This window comes from Lissotriton vulgaris, chromosome 9 (assembly GCF_964263255.1).
Source record: "Lissotriton vulgaris chromosome 9, aLisVul1.2, whole genome shotgun sequence".
Classification (NCBI taxonomy): Eukaryota; Metazoa; Chordata; class Amphibia; order Caudata; family Salamandridae; genus Lissotriton; species Lissotriton vulgaris.
The window spans coordinates 988,675,884-988,689,600 of NC_141697.1; the positions used below are offsets into that span (position 1 = coordinate 988,675,884).

Here is a 13,717-nt window from a genome sequence, read left to right on the forward strand (position 1 = left end):
CACTCAGGCTATACCATAGGCAATGGCACTCAGGCTATACCATAGGCAATGGCACTCAGGCTATACCATAGGCAATGGCACTCAGGCTATACCATAGGCAATGGCACTCATGTTATATTACGGGCAATGGCACTCATGCTATACCATGGCCAATGGCACTCATGCTATACCATGGCCAATGGCACTCATGCTATACCACGGGCAATGTCACTCATGCTATACCACGGGCAATGGCACTCATGCTATACCAAGGGCAATGGCACTCATGCTATACCACGGGCAATGGCACTCATGCTCTACCATAGGCAATGGCACTCATGCTCTACCACAGTCAATGACACTCATGCTATATACCATAGACAATGGCACTCATGCTATATACCATAGGCAATGGCACTCATGCTATACCACGGGCAATGGCACTCATGCTATACCACGGGCAATGGCACTCATGCTATACCATAGGCAATGGCACTCATGCTCTACCATAGGCAATGGCACTCATGCTCTACCATAGGCAATGCTCTACCATAGGCAATGGCACTCATGCTCTACCATAGGCAATGGCACTCATGCTCTACCATAGGCAATGCTCTACCATAGGCAATGGCACTCATGCTCTACCATAAGCAATGACACTCATGCTATATACCATAGGCAATGGCACTCATGCTATACCATAGGCAATGGCACTCATGCTCTACCATGGCAATGGCACTCATGCTCTACCATAGGCAATGGCACTCATGCTCTACCATAGGCAATGCTCTACCATAGGCAATGGCACTCATGCTCTACCATAGGCAATGGCACTCATGCTCTACCATAAGCAATGACACTCACGCTATATACCATAGGCAATGGCACTCATGCTATACCATAGGTAATGACACTCGTGCTCTACCATAGGCAATGGCACTCGTGCTCTACCATAGGCAATGGCACTCATGCTCTACCATAGGCAATGGCACTCATGCTGTACCATAGGCAATGGCACTCATGCTGTACCATAGGCAATGGCACTCCTGCTATACCATAGGTAATGGCACTCCTGCTATACCATAGGCAATGGCACTCATGCTATACCATAGGCAATGGCACTCATGCTATATACCATAGGCAATGGCACTCATGCTATACCATAGTCAATGGCACTCATGCTATACCATAGGTAATGGCACTCGTGCTCTACCATAGGCAATGGCACTCATGCTCTACCATAGGCAATGGCACTCATGCTCTACCATAGGCAATGGCACTCATGCTCTACCATAGGCAATGGCACTCATGCTCTACCATAGGCAATGGCACTCATGCTATACCATAGGCAATGACACCCATGCTATATCACGGGCAATGGCACACATGTTATACCATAGGCAATGGCGCTCAATGGTGTGGTAAAAAACGATTCCACATGTTACACTCCTTTTTGCTGTTAAAAACACAGATTAGGAGGTATTTAACGCGTGCAGTAAATATATCGTCTTGCAGTAAGGGCAATTCTGAGTGAAGAAAACAACAGCATTCACTGTTGTTCAAAGGGTAAGAAACTATTACACGAGGTTCTATTCCAGGAGTGCTGATGCTGACTGCAGTACCAGAAGCAGCACTCTGTGCTGTGCCAGAGGTGATGGCATTCACTTCAATGCATGGGCAATGTCCCTCTTGGCTACTATACAAAGGGTGATGGCATTCACTTCTATACCAGGGGCAATGGCACTCACTGTTGTGCCATGGGTGATAGCATTCACTGTTTTATCAGAGAGCATGACTCGGCTGCAACACAAAAGTTCTAGCAATTCCTGCGATAGGATGGGAACAAATTCTCTATTATATCAGAGGCAATGACATTCACTGTTAGATGAGAGGCAATGGAATTTACAACTGGGCCAGAGATTATGGCATTCATGGTGTAACAGGGTTGATGGTATCTGCTGTTATATTACAGACAACAACGCCGATTGTTACTCCGGAGGCAATGGCGTTCAACGTTAAGTCAGGGACCGTGGCATTTACGGTAACATAGGAAGCGATGTCATTCACTGTCATTCACTGTAAAATAAGAAGCGATGCCATTCACTGTTGACGACATGCTCTGCTACCGAACAGGTTGTAGCACTCACTACTATAGAACAAGTGATTGAATTCTCAGCAATAACCAGGGTTGGTAGTATTCACTTTTATATTACAGGCAATGGCACTCCCTGCTTAGCCAGGGGCGATGGCACTCACCGCTATGCTGAAATTGATGGCATTTATTGTCATATGCGAATCAGTGGCACTTGCTGTTACACCAGGAGAGGTGGCACTCACTACTCTAATAAAGGTGATGACGAGGACGTCCACTCCTATGCCAGTGGGGATGGCACTCACTTCTTTACTAATGCTGATGGCATTCACTGGTGTATGTGAGCGAAAAGCATGCACTGATATGCCCGAAGCAATGGTGCCCGCTGCCGTACTAAAGCGGATGCCTTTTGCTGATATATGCAAGACGGTGGCATTTGTTGCTGCACCAGGTATGGTTGAATCATTGCAATGGAACACGTTCTGGCATAAAACTCTTTATGGGAGGCAATGGATCTTGCTACTGTACCGGGTGATGACACTCACTGGTCCATCTAACATATCAGGGAGGCCAGGGTGGTGTGAACCAGATGGGCAGAGGTGCATTAAAGCAAGTCAAGATCCTTTCATATAGATTTAGAACTCCCCAAAAAAAAGAGAGTATGGGTCACATTTACAAGAAAATGTCAGAGTGCGGAGCTGCGACAAACTTTGCAGCAACGTGCTCCGACATTTTCAAAACGCAGCGATGCGCCATATTTACAAGAATACAGCGCACTTCTGTGTTTTCCCTAGCGCTGGCTCTAAATATAGCTGCCTAGTGCCAACGCAGGCACCCTTGCACCGTTGCAGGGAATGATTGTTTATGTGCAGGAAGGTGTCCCTTCCTGCACATAAACATTAATGTCACTTTGCTCTTTCTATGTGTGCTTAACACCACTTCATAAATATGGAGAAGGGCATACCAGAATGTTGCTAAAAGTGACGTTCTGGTGGCGATATCCTCTTGTAAATAAGCCGCCTAATGTTATGCCAGGTGTCAAAGGAGAGGTGACGGGGAATGTGAGCCTTCCTGCTGTCCAGAAAACAGGAAGGTGAAGACTTAACACTCGTTGGTCACAAAACAGCCCACGTGACCAGCAATACAGAGAAGCTATGGGGTGCAATGCCGGCAAAAAAACAGGAAGTCTGTGGAGTTACATTTGTTGATCACAAAATAGTCTAGGTGACCAACAATACAGAGCGGCTCAGGAGTTCAAGGTCGACACTAAATAGTGAGTTTCAAGAAGAATAAACTTAAAAAAACTTTAAAAGTGCAAGTACACACTTGTTCACAATGTGAGTAATACAATTCAAGTCCGGAAGTTGTGAAGTCCCAGGGTGGAGAAGGCGTTGTTGCTATTACAGTGAACGTGAGTGGGATACTGTGACACTTGGATACACGTTGCCCACAAAGGCTAGGAAGAGCATTAGTGGGGCAATCTAATAGGTGGATAATAATGACACACATATCAAGTAAAAATGCTTTGAAGGACCATTTCCGCTCACTACATTAGCATATAGGACGTTACAACGCAAACAATTACAACGCATGCTTTTAAAACACAGTTTTTACATCGCAACTGCGATTATATCACATGATTGTACAAAGCATGCTATTACAACACATTTTAGTGTAGGGGTAAAAATTACTATTCCCACTCCAGTGAGTGCAACAGTAGGGTAAGTGTTGGAGAGTGTAGGGGTAAAAATTACTATTCCCACTCCAGTGAGTGCAACAGTAGGGTAAGTGTTGGAGAGTGTAGGGCTAAAAATTACTATTCCCACTCCAGTGAGTGCAACAGTAGGGTAAGTGTTAGAGAGTGTAGGGGTAAAAATTACTATTCCCACTCCAGTGAGTGCAACAGTAGGGTAAGTGTTGGAGAGTGTAGGGGTAAAAATTACTATTCCCACTCCAGTGAGTGCAACAGTAGGGAAAGTGTTGAATAGTGCAGGGGTAATGCGCTGTAATGGCATGTGATGTAAAGGCAGTTGCGTTGTAACAGTTGTGTTGTAAACGTAGTGCGTTGTAATGACTGTGTTGCAATGGATGGAGTACTTGCTATGTTACACCCGCCCCCAACTATTGCAAAGAGCGCTGAAGCAGTTGAGATGCAGCATACATCGCTTTAAAGAAAACTAAAAAAACTAAATATAGGAGATGATGGCAGCGGTTAGAGGAAAAGCATCTTTTTTCATTTTTAATTCCAAAAGGATGCAGGGAGTGCTGTCAGCACTGGTAAAGAAGCAGACATGTTCAAAGCCAATAGGACTGGCCTTGGAAAGGTAGAGAAATTATTATTATATCTATGTTTTTATTAGAAACACATACAACCGCTCAAAACGGTATCACTCATAGAGCAATCACAATGCCCTGTGCTGTATGCTCTGGTGGGTGGAGCAAAATGTGAATGACAGCTGAACAGTCCAATAGATGAAGAGGCTGATCCAAATCCCCTCAATGTATGCTTTATTTATGCTTTTTTATTACGTGGGGTTGGTGACAAAGATAAAGCTTTCTCTATATAAGACCTAAAACTAGGACAATGAAATGAGAAGGCAAAAACGATTTTGACGTATTTTGCACAGAGCTTATTATTACAACCCAGAGGTGATCTTGGGAACTAGGAGAGTTCACAGATAACTGAGCTGGGACAATCAAGAAGGGTTTTTTCCCCCTCCAGGAAATAGGTTTGTGCACATAAGACAGATATTGACATAATTGTATGTGGAAGAGTGGGACATGCAGAATCAGACACTACACCTAACTTATTTAAAATGGGGCATAATACTATATGTTAGGCATACGAAAAGGAAGTTTTTGATACGAGTCGATTTGTATAAGAAACCATAAGGCCAGGAACTAACCAACGGAAGGTAATATGACAACACATTCAGATGGGATTACGAGAAAGCATAGGAATGTGTACACTGCTGTCAACTTTCTTTATTTGTTTACTAGAGGTGGTTGGATATGATTCGTCTACAGTAGATTGTAAGCAAACAGGGGGATGGAAACCTAAGGCCTGATTGGTTTGAAAAGGGAACTATGTAAGTGTCCAGCTTCCATAGTATCTTAAAATCAGAGGATTACAGAGCCAATAGGAGCATGAGTTTATTGGGTGGGGCAATCTAATAGGTTGATTTAAATATTTGACTCAGGATTTGATTGAGGAAGAGTGATGGATGTGGTCAGTTTCCATTTCTCTGATTCCATTGAGGCGAAGTGTAGATGTTGGTGTAACAGCTCCTATTAGAAATCAGCACAAGAAACCTCAGAACCACCTGGACACCGACCTCCCCTTAAATTTCAAGTTCATCTCAGTGGTTCAATTCACCTTCCACATGAAATGCCAGAAAAGGATCCTTCCCTTCACTGACCTCGTTTGGGGAGCTGTTGCCAGATCCCGGTAAATTCTCGCTTAGACTACAACACCACACACTACACTCCAGACTGCCCTCCTACCAAATCAATAGGCTAGAGCAAATCAAAAACAGTATAGTTCCACTCATATTCTGCCTGTGCAAAAACACACATCACCCAACAGCGTAAAAACCAATAGTGACTTACCCGCCAAGATGGCTTGGCGGTTCTGCTTCCTCCTATATGCAGGTCAGGAAGAAAAAACAAACACCAGCAATGCACCTAATGTCTCCACCCAGAAGGGCACAACCTTTTAATCAACCCAGAAACCACCTGCAGGACCAGAAGAGACAGGCACTTCTCTCTCGTGGTATCCCCCCTGTGACACAATGTACCTCTTCTATAACCAACCCACCACCATCCTCCCATTCAGGAAAAAACCTCACACCCACCTTTTCTAATACCACAACATCCTCATCTGTCGTCCAGGAGCCCGAAATACATGTCCGTTTCCCCTAAACTGATTTCTCCATCACCTAGACGCAACTATGTTATGCATTGTGCGCTATACAAAAACAAAAAAAATATATATGGGAGCTGGCTGAGTGACAGGAGACAAGGAAGGGGCGGGGGCCAGCGTTCCCAGACCCTTCACTGGTGCCACTGCTAAAAGAAATTGAAGCGTGGGTGTGCCCTTGAAAACGACAGATGGATTTGCAACAGAGACGGTGACCCCAGAAGGGCTGGAAAAATGAGGAGCGATTTAAATATATCTAAAAGGGCTCTGACGGGGGTCAAGCACGAGTTAATGCAGTTACAGACAAATAACAGCAAAGCTCTGCTTCGAGGGCGGAGAAACCCCCGGGGAGCGGTACAGAAACAATGTTCTGTAACTCAGAAACCTGCTATTGTCTTTCCTCTTGTAGCGTCTGTTTGACACAAAGTGCCCCAGGCAGTACGAGTTGATCCCAGAAGAGCAACAGTGTGGGAATGCATCCGTCGTACCAAGTTATAGCATTACAAGCCTCTGGTCCCGGTGAAATCAGACCACTCCGCCCCGGAGAAGGGGGCAGGCCTGGCCTCTTCGAGCCCATTCAGGGTTCTGAGGGAAAGCATCACGTTTCAGGGGGAGGAGGGGTGCACAGCTGGGTGAGGGATTGCTGCCTGATGCTTGTTCAATCCGCATAGCTCAGCCACCAGCTTCTTCGTGTCACCGGCTCTCACTGGGTAGCCAGAGCAGAAAGAACTCTGGTCAGGCTGGGGGAGTGACACCTTCACACAGATCTCGACCCTCCTGCATGTGAACTAATTACTTGGAGGGGGGGAGTGGACGCAAAGCAAGCAAAAGTCTAGAAACAGGGCAGGAAGGTATGACATGGAAAAAGGCCACATCAAACAGACATTAGGACACCGCAGGGGAAACAGAAGCCAGGAGACAGCACCGAGGTGTGACGTGGGAAATGCAAAACAAGCATTGGCAAAGCAAATTGGTCTGGCATTGGCTGCCAGCGTTTAGCACGGCTGCCAAGTTTCACAGGTCCCTGCATGAGTGGTTAGTCAGGTCCATGGGCGGCTCCTCCGTTAAGGCGGAGGAGCGTTGCTGCACAAGAAAACTAAAATGATGATAATGTTATTATCATTATATTTTTCATTATTCGCTGTGTAAAGGTGCGGGCGGGGCAGGGCTGCGCCTCACGCAGAGCAGGGGGAGGAGCGGTTAAACTCTCCTAAGTGCGCATGAGGGTTTAGCTGGCCGTCTTAAGCCGGCCAAACCATCATGAGCAGTTGGCGTGTTCTCCACCAGGCTGTGTTGTACAGCACAGTGGAGAACATGCCCAGCATCCCAGTCCCTCTCTGAGCGCCAAACCACGGTGCTCAGACCAATCACAACGCTGCTGTAAGGCAGTGTTGTGATTGGTCAGGGGAGCCTGGGTGCTTCCTGTTGTGCCGAGAAGAGGACGAGGACGGAGAAAAGGTGGCCACTGGTAAGGTAAGTGATTTATTTCATTTTTTTTTTTTTTTACCCTGCACAACCACTACAGCCCAGTAGCAGCCGTTACAGGTCAGGTCACAATTTTTCTAAGAATTCTGGGACCTGTGGTCCTGTTTTTATACTGAGTTAAATACAAAGAATTGACCTAATTAGTCACACATGATCTTGAGAAATTTGACAGTTTTTATAGTGACTTTTGTAAGTGTTTGTTCTGTCATGGTTTTTGTAAAATTTTACCAAGTTGCTGGGCCCTCGACAATAGTAAATTGCCATAGTAGTTCCTGGCACTGAAGGGAATTCCTTGTGGGTAAGCTCCTTGTAGAAGAGTTGAATGCCATTACTCACAGATAACTAGCCAATTGATGAAGTGGGCTGACCCACTGTCCCATCCTGTGATCAGTCTTGGGTGGAAAAAATGTGAATTACAAAAAAACAGAGCAATAAATAAAGAGGGCTGGCTGTAGGCTCCTACAAGTAAGCATAATATAAATATAATTTTAGTCAAATCAAAAAGTCTTGGCTACTGCCAGAACTAAACATCATATGGACAGAAGATCATCATATGGGAAAGCGAGACCAGGAGACAGCAGTGAGGTGTGGCATGAAAGATACAAAATAAGCATTGGAAAAGTAAATTGGTCTGGCATTGGACAGCCTTTTGGCTTTTGTCAGCGTTTGTACTGTCAGAGTTTTTGGAAAATTTTGTTGTCTTGGGAACTGCTGAACCATCGACATTATAAAAAAAAAGTCTGAAAGCAAAAACACTTCTGTGATCTCAGAAAGAACACATTACCTACTTTTTGTATGGATTTACTCTTTTTGAAAGAGCTGAATACCATCGCTAGCTGTGAAGGTAGATAATGGCTGAAGTGGGCTGGCCAATTGCCACATTATGTATGCTGCAGTAGGTGGAAAACAATGTGAATGACAACAACAGACACATGGATGAAGAGATTTGACCGACAGCCCGTACAAATAAGTATATTATACATATAATTTTAGTAAAATCAAAAGGTCTGGGATAATGTCAGATCAAAAAACAGCATGAAGTTGACAAGATGAAACACCAGAAGAGACAGTGAAACCAGAAGGAAGCAAAGGAATTCTCACATACAAGAGAGAGCAGGAGGCAGAGATATCCGAGAGGCAGTGAAAGGAGGCATGTCCGGGGTGGGTGGGAGAGAGTGAAAGAGAGAAGCAAGAGTGTCAAAGGAGAAGAGAAAAAAGAGAGTTTTCAGTTTCCGGTAGTGAGCGGGAAGGGGAGTGGAAGTGAGAGGAAAGAGGAGTCACAGAAAGTGAGAAAGGTGGGAAACATGGAGGAATGAAAAGAGAGTGGAAGAAAGCAGAGGAGATGCTGGCAATGGGAAGGAGAGGCAAGATAGAGAGACATATGCAGAGAAAAAAGGGAAGATTTTTTTTAGGGGCCAAATGGAAGAATATGAGCTAAATAGGTGAGTAGGGTATGACGTTCCTAAAAGTACAGGGAGATGAGAAGAATGTAGAGAATGTGGAGGGAAAAGAAATGGCCAGTGTTTAATGTAGTCCGTGGGCGCAGGTGGGGCCCACCAGCACATGTTTTGGGGACCTGCACTTATATTTCCTCAAAAGACCTTGATCCAGTGCAAAAAAAGAGAAAAAAAGCACACATAATGTGGAAAGGGGAAGAAGAGAAAGACATGAAAACTGACAAAGGGAGAAAGGAGGAATAGAAAAGAACCTGCAAGAGTGAGATAGCGTGGCAGGGAGTGTCTGCTTGTGGCAGCAAGAGGCATGCGGTGGAAATAGATCTACGCAGGCTTTGTTTTCGGCAACCCCAACATCCCATTGCACAACCGCAAGCTTTTGAACAAAACATTGTGCTCCAGCTATTATTATTTTACAAATTAACCAATGGAAATGGTGAGAAACAAAACAGATGGGAGAAGGAGATACGGTGAGAGAGAGCCATAAGGAGTGGAGGGCATGGATTGGAAACATGATAGAAATGGCACGAAAGAGGCTTCCAATTTAGAAGGAGTGGAGGGGACAGGAAGAGATGGAGGAGGAGGCCAAGGAACAAGGTAGAGAGAGAGATAAAAAAAAACTGAGGAAGTGAAATCAGAAGAAACAAAAGAAACGAAGTGAGATAACAGACAAGAAAAGGCTACAGGAAGCAAAGAGATATTGAAATGGAAAGCAAGTAAGGGGATAAGTGAGAGTGTTGGGGCAGTGGGAGAACAATAAAAGACGTAGAGGGTCAGGCAGAGCTGTCGAGAGGAGAGTGCCAGGCAGAGAATAGAGAACACATCTATGAAACATGAACGGCCATTGCAAGACTGCAAGCTGTGTTTAAAGATGGCCCTTTGACAGGCACCGAGTGGTGCTTATTTTAGGCTCCATTCAGAGACACCACAGTATGTCCCTAACGAGGAGCCTTAGACACACCCCATCACTATGATGACCCTCCACACCGTCTCCCTAACAAGATGGCCTTGCTGCAACCAGGTACTTTAGGCATGCCTTCTCATAGTCATGGCTACTGGAATTATGCGATATTGCGACCACTGCATTTTCTGCATAATTATGGATTTGCTGCATTTGACACATAATCTGCTGCATATTCTGCAGATTTTAACAAAACAATGTTTTCTAGCTGTTTCAAATCGAAAGTTACTAAAAACACTCCGAAACATATTGCTGGGCAGTGGAAGGCCCTTCGAAAGAGTTGACTGGTCCCTTTTCTGTTGCTTATAGTGCATTCGGGTATTAACTCCATGCGCGCTAGCGGAATTCCGCTCCTGCGCTGAGTTTTCGTAAATCGCACTTTACGTGACGAGCTGGGCTCGTCATCAGCGTGCGAGGAGGCTACGCCATGACGAGCCCAGCTCGTCATCAGCGTCGAAGGGGTTAAAGTGGTACAAATGAGTCAAAACCATTGCCCTGACAGCGTAGACCCGTGTAAAAATGACAGCACCTCCCTCTGGAGCATACTGTGTCGGTGTAAGGATTTTTCAGTAATGACAGGAAGAATGGCGCTCAAGCTAATTATGCGTATGTTGGCAAAGCTACATGTATGTACGGTGCTACCAGGTCGGGGGAAAAAACACACCTTAAAACCCCCATAGTGATGCGAGTCCAGAAACCCACAAAATAGAATGAGCAACAAAGTCCCGGGCACACGTAGTTGGGGTTAGAGTATGGTCATGGTATTTCCAGTGTCAAATAACAAAGGCTGTGGTCCACAACAGAAGGATGAGTTGAAATAAATGTAATTAATGTAACACAAAAAAGCAACCAGCCGACACGCGTTTCGTCACCTGTGGGAGTGATCCAGTGACTTCTTCAGGGCTGAAATAGTTGCGAGTTTCAAAGGAATGGGCCGCAAGCCGGTGATAATTCCAACCCGGCCGGGTGTCCCGAAATGAAAGAACGAGGAAGGTAACAGGAATCATTATTAGTGTCACCAACCCGAGTAAGCGTAGGTGATTCTTGGAACTCCGTTTGGTGCAGAGTCGCTGTCCGCATCCGGACAGCGACTCTGCACCAGTGTTACTCCATCCTCCACCTACTACTCAGGACCTTCGTCTTCAGGCTCACCCGCCTCCTTCACGCCGAACACTGTATCGCTCTTTAATGCTACTACACGGCTCCTCAAATACACAAACGGAGTTCCAAGAATTCCATGACCATACTCTAACCCCAACTACGTGTGCCCGGGACTTTGTTGCTCCCTCTGGAGCATCTCTTGTCACTGGGGCCCCAGAAGAGGAACATGAGCTTCCATCAGCATCCTGTACAGCCAGTTACTAGGGAGGGTGATCGGGTGCAAATTGGGAGTGGGACCATATTACCGAAGGAGGGAGATGGAAATAAGAAAGACAATCTCTCCCAACAACTTCTAACCTTGCCTGAGCATCTTCTCCAAAAGTCCCAAATGGGGGCTGTCCCAAAAACCTCCAGAGCTGGGCAGAGAGCCATGGGAGAAGTAAATTCTCGAGCACCAAAGCCCCAGCTGCTCATTCTGGAGGCCCCTCAGACATGTGCAGCCTCTAAGCATTCAACAACTTAAAGGGAACCCTGTAAAGCATCTAATGGGGACTTAATATCTCATTGCCGCATATGAACTGGCTGGTGTCCCGCTCTTTAAAACTCCACACACATTAGTGATACTACCCACGTGATAATAGGGCTACAGAAAGAACAAATGAATAAATAAAAAACATCTGTAGCCACATCTGCAGGCAGGGAACAGAGACGCTGACTCAAGAATGATGTCCATTTGTGCCCGAAGACATCAGAACACTATGTCTGCACACTATGAACCCAAGTAATAAAATGAATGCTGCAAATAAATGCTTTGTAAATGCTTTAAACAACTTTTGCTCAAAGTCGAGCAGCACTGTAATTAACCTTTTTAATATTAAACATGTATTTGCACATATTTGCCTGGTTAGTGGCCGAAGAGCACCTAGCGGTCTCTTTACAGTCAGAGGTCTGGTTAAAGAGCAGAGAAAGATTGTTTAATCGGGAGCCGGATAAATAGCTGCCATCTATAGTATCACTCAACTCAATGTTACTCCTATTAGCAACATTTGAAGAATGAAAGTTTGAGGGTTGTCCACTAAGATTCTAACCTCTGATCTGCAGGTTTCCCACCGCGGTTTTCTGCTCAAACATAAACCCACTGAGCTACCTTGCCCGCTAACATGCACACAACACCGAACAACACGAGAACTGAGAACGGAGCGTGCAAGTTCTCGTACCTCAGGAGCTGGGCTGCTGGAAAGTATCCCTCGCCGCCCTCCTGCGAAGACCCTCGGACACGAAGTCATGAAGACGTCCGGTGCCCGCGGAAGAACATCCCTCGACCGCTCCGAAAACGCGAGAGCCATCCAGCCAGGGGTCCGGTGGCCGAGGGTCCCAGGCCGGGGACGCGGCTCCTCCACGCAGGGTCAGCGGCCGGCCGGCTCCTCAGCCGGGAGGAAGCATCTCTGAGAGGTCCGAGGAGAGAGGAATCCGGGAGCGGTGAGGGGGCTCGGGCTGCCTCAGTCACTTCTTGTTCTGTGGTCGAGCGAGGTCCGGAGAGGGCGGGAGCAAGGGAGGGCGGGCGGCGGGATGAGGAAACCTCGATCGAGACTCAGCTGAGGCGAGGAGTTCGGCAGCGGCCAGGAGTGAGCGCAGGGGCAGGCAGCGGGGAGGAGGGGGCGACTCCCAGAGAGGGTGGGAAAGGAGCGAGCTGGGGGGAGATACCGAGCCGGAGCTCTCTATCTGCCCTCGGCATCTCCGCGTTCTCTCCCTTCTTCGCGTGTTCCTACTTTACTCTCCCTTTGTCTCTCATTTATTCTCTCACTTTCCTTTCCGTTCCCTATCCTGTACTTTTTAATCTCTTTCCTTCTTTCCCGCCCTATTCCTTTCTCTCTCTCTGTCCCACTCTAGCTTCATTTTTCATTTTACCCTCACCCACCCATCTATCTTTCTCTCATTTTTTACTATATTTTATCTTCCCACACGTACTCTGAGAACCTTAAACTCGTTATCTTTCCCTCGTTGTCCTAACTTCACTTGCAGTCCTCGCTGCCTCACCGCCTCCTTTCTACCTCTCTCTCCATTCTTCTCCCATCTCTCCGTTCTTCTCCCATCCCTCCTCTCTCCTCCTCTCCCTCATCTCTCCTCCTCTCCCTCATCTCTCCTCCCCTCAATATTCTTGATCTACCATCCACTCAATTTATTTATTTAACTGCTATCATCTTTTCTCCAGCTCCCACCCTCTCAACCTCCCATACTCCGGAGCTGCTCTTTCTCACCACATACTACACACCTCCTCGCCTACCTTTGTTCTTTCTCCCCTTTCTTATCTCTTTCTTTTATTCTCCCCCCTCCCGTTTCTTTATTTACGCGCTATCGTCTTTTGTCCGGCTCCCCACCCTCTCAACTTTCCATATTCTCCCCTGCCCCTCCTCACCACCTACTACATACGTCCTCCCGTGCCTGTATTCTTCCTCCCCCTTGTTCCTCTCTTTATTTTCTTCTTCTTTCCTCCCCCTTGTTTCTTTCCTCATTTCTTTGTTCGTCCCTTTCCCACTCACTCGCTCTGCAAGTCAATTTCCTACAAAACATTCCCAGCTACCATTAACCCTATCAGATCTGAAATGCAGCCAGGAAGCGAACTGCCCAAAAGCCTCAAACTTCACAGCAAATGTTTCTTCCAGACGCAGAAACCCGCTGAAGCTTTTCCCGAAGTTGAAACAACGAGCCCACAGATCCTGGACGGA

General features: G+C 46.4%; 1 protein-coding gene across 1 annotated transcript in view; it reads right to left on the reverse strand.

Moving 5' to 3' along the window:
* LOC147692685 (uncharacterized) overlaps positions 1-12,514 on the reverse strand; it is a 430,724-nt gene extending 418,210 nt beyond the window's left edge. Inside the window, exon 1 of the mRNA XM_086938862.1 lies at positions 12,209-12,514. The gene's annotated coding sequence lies outside the window, so the exon portion shown is untranslated. The remainder of the gene's footprint in view (positions 1-12,208) is intronic.
* Positions 12,515-13,717: the final 1,203 nt, after the last annotated feature.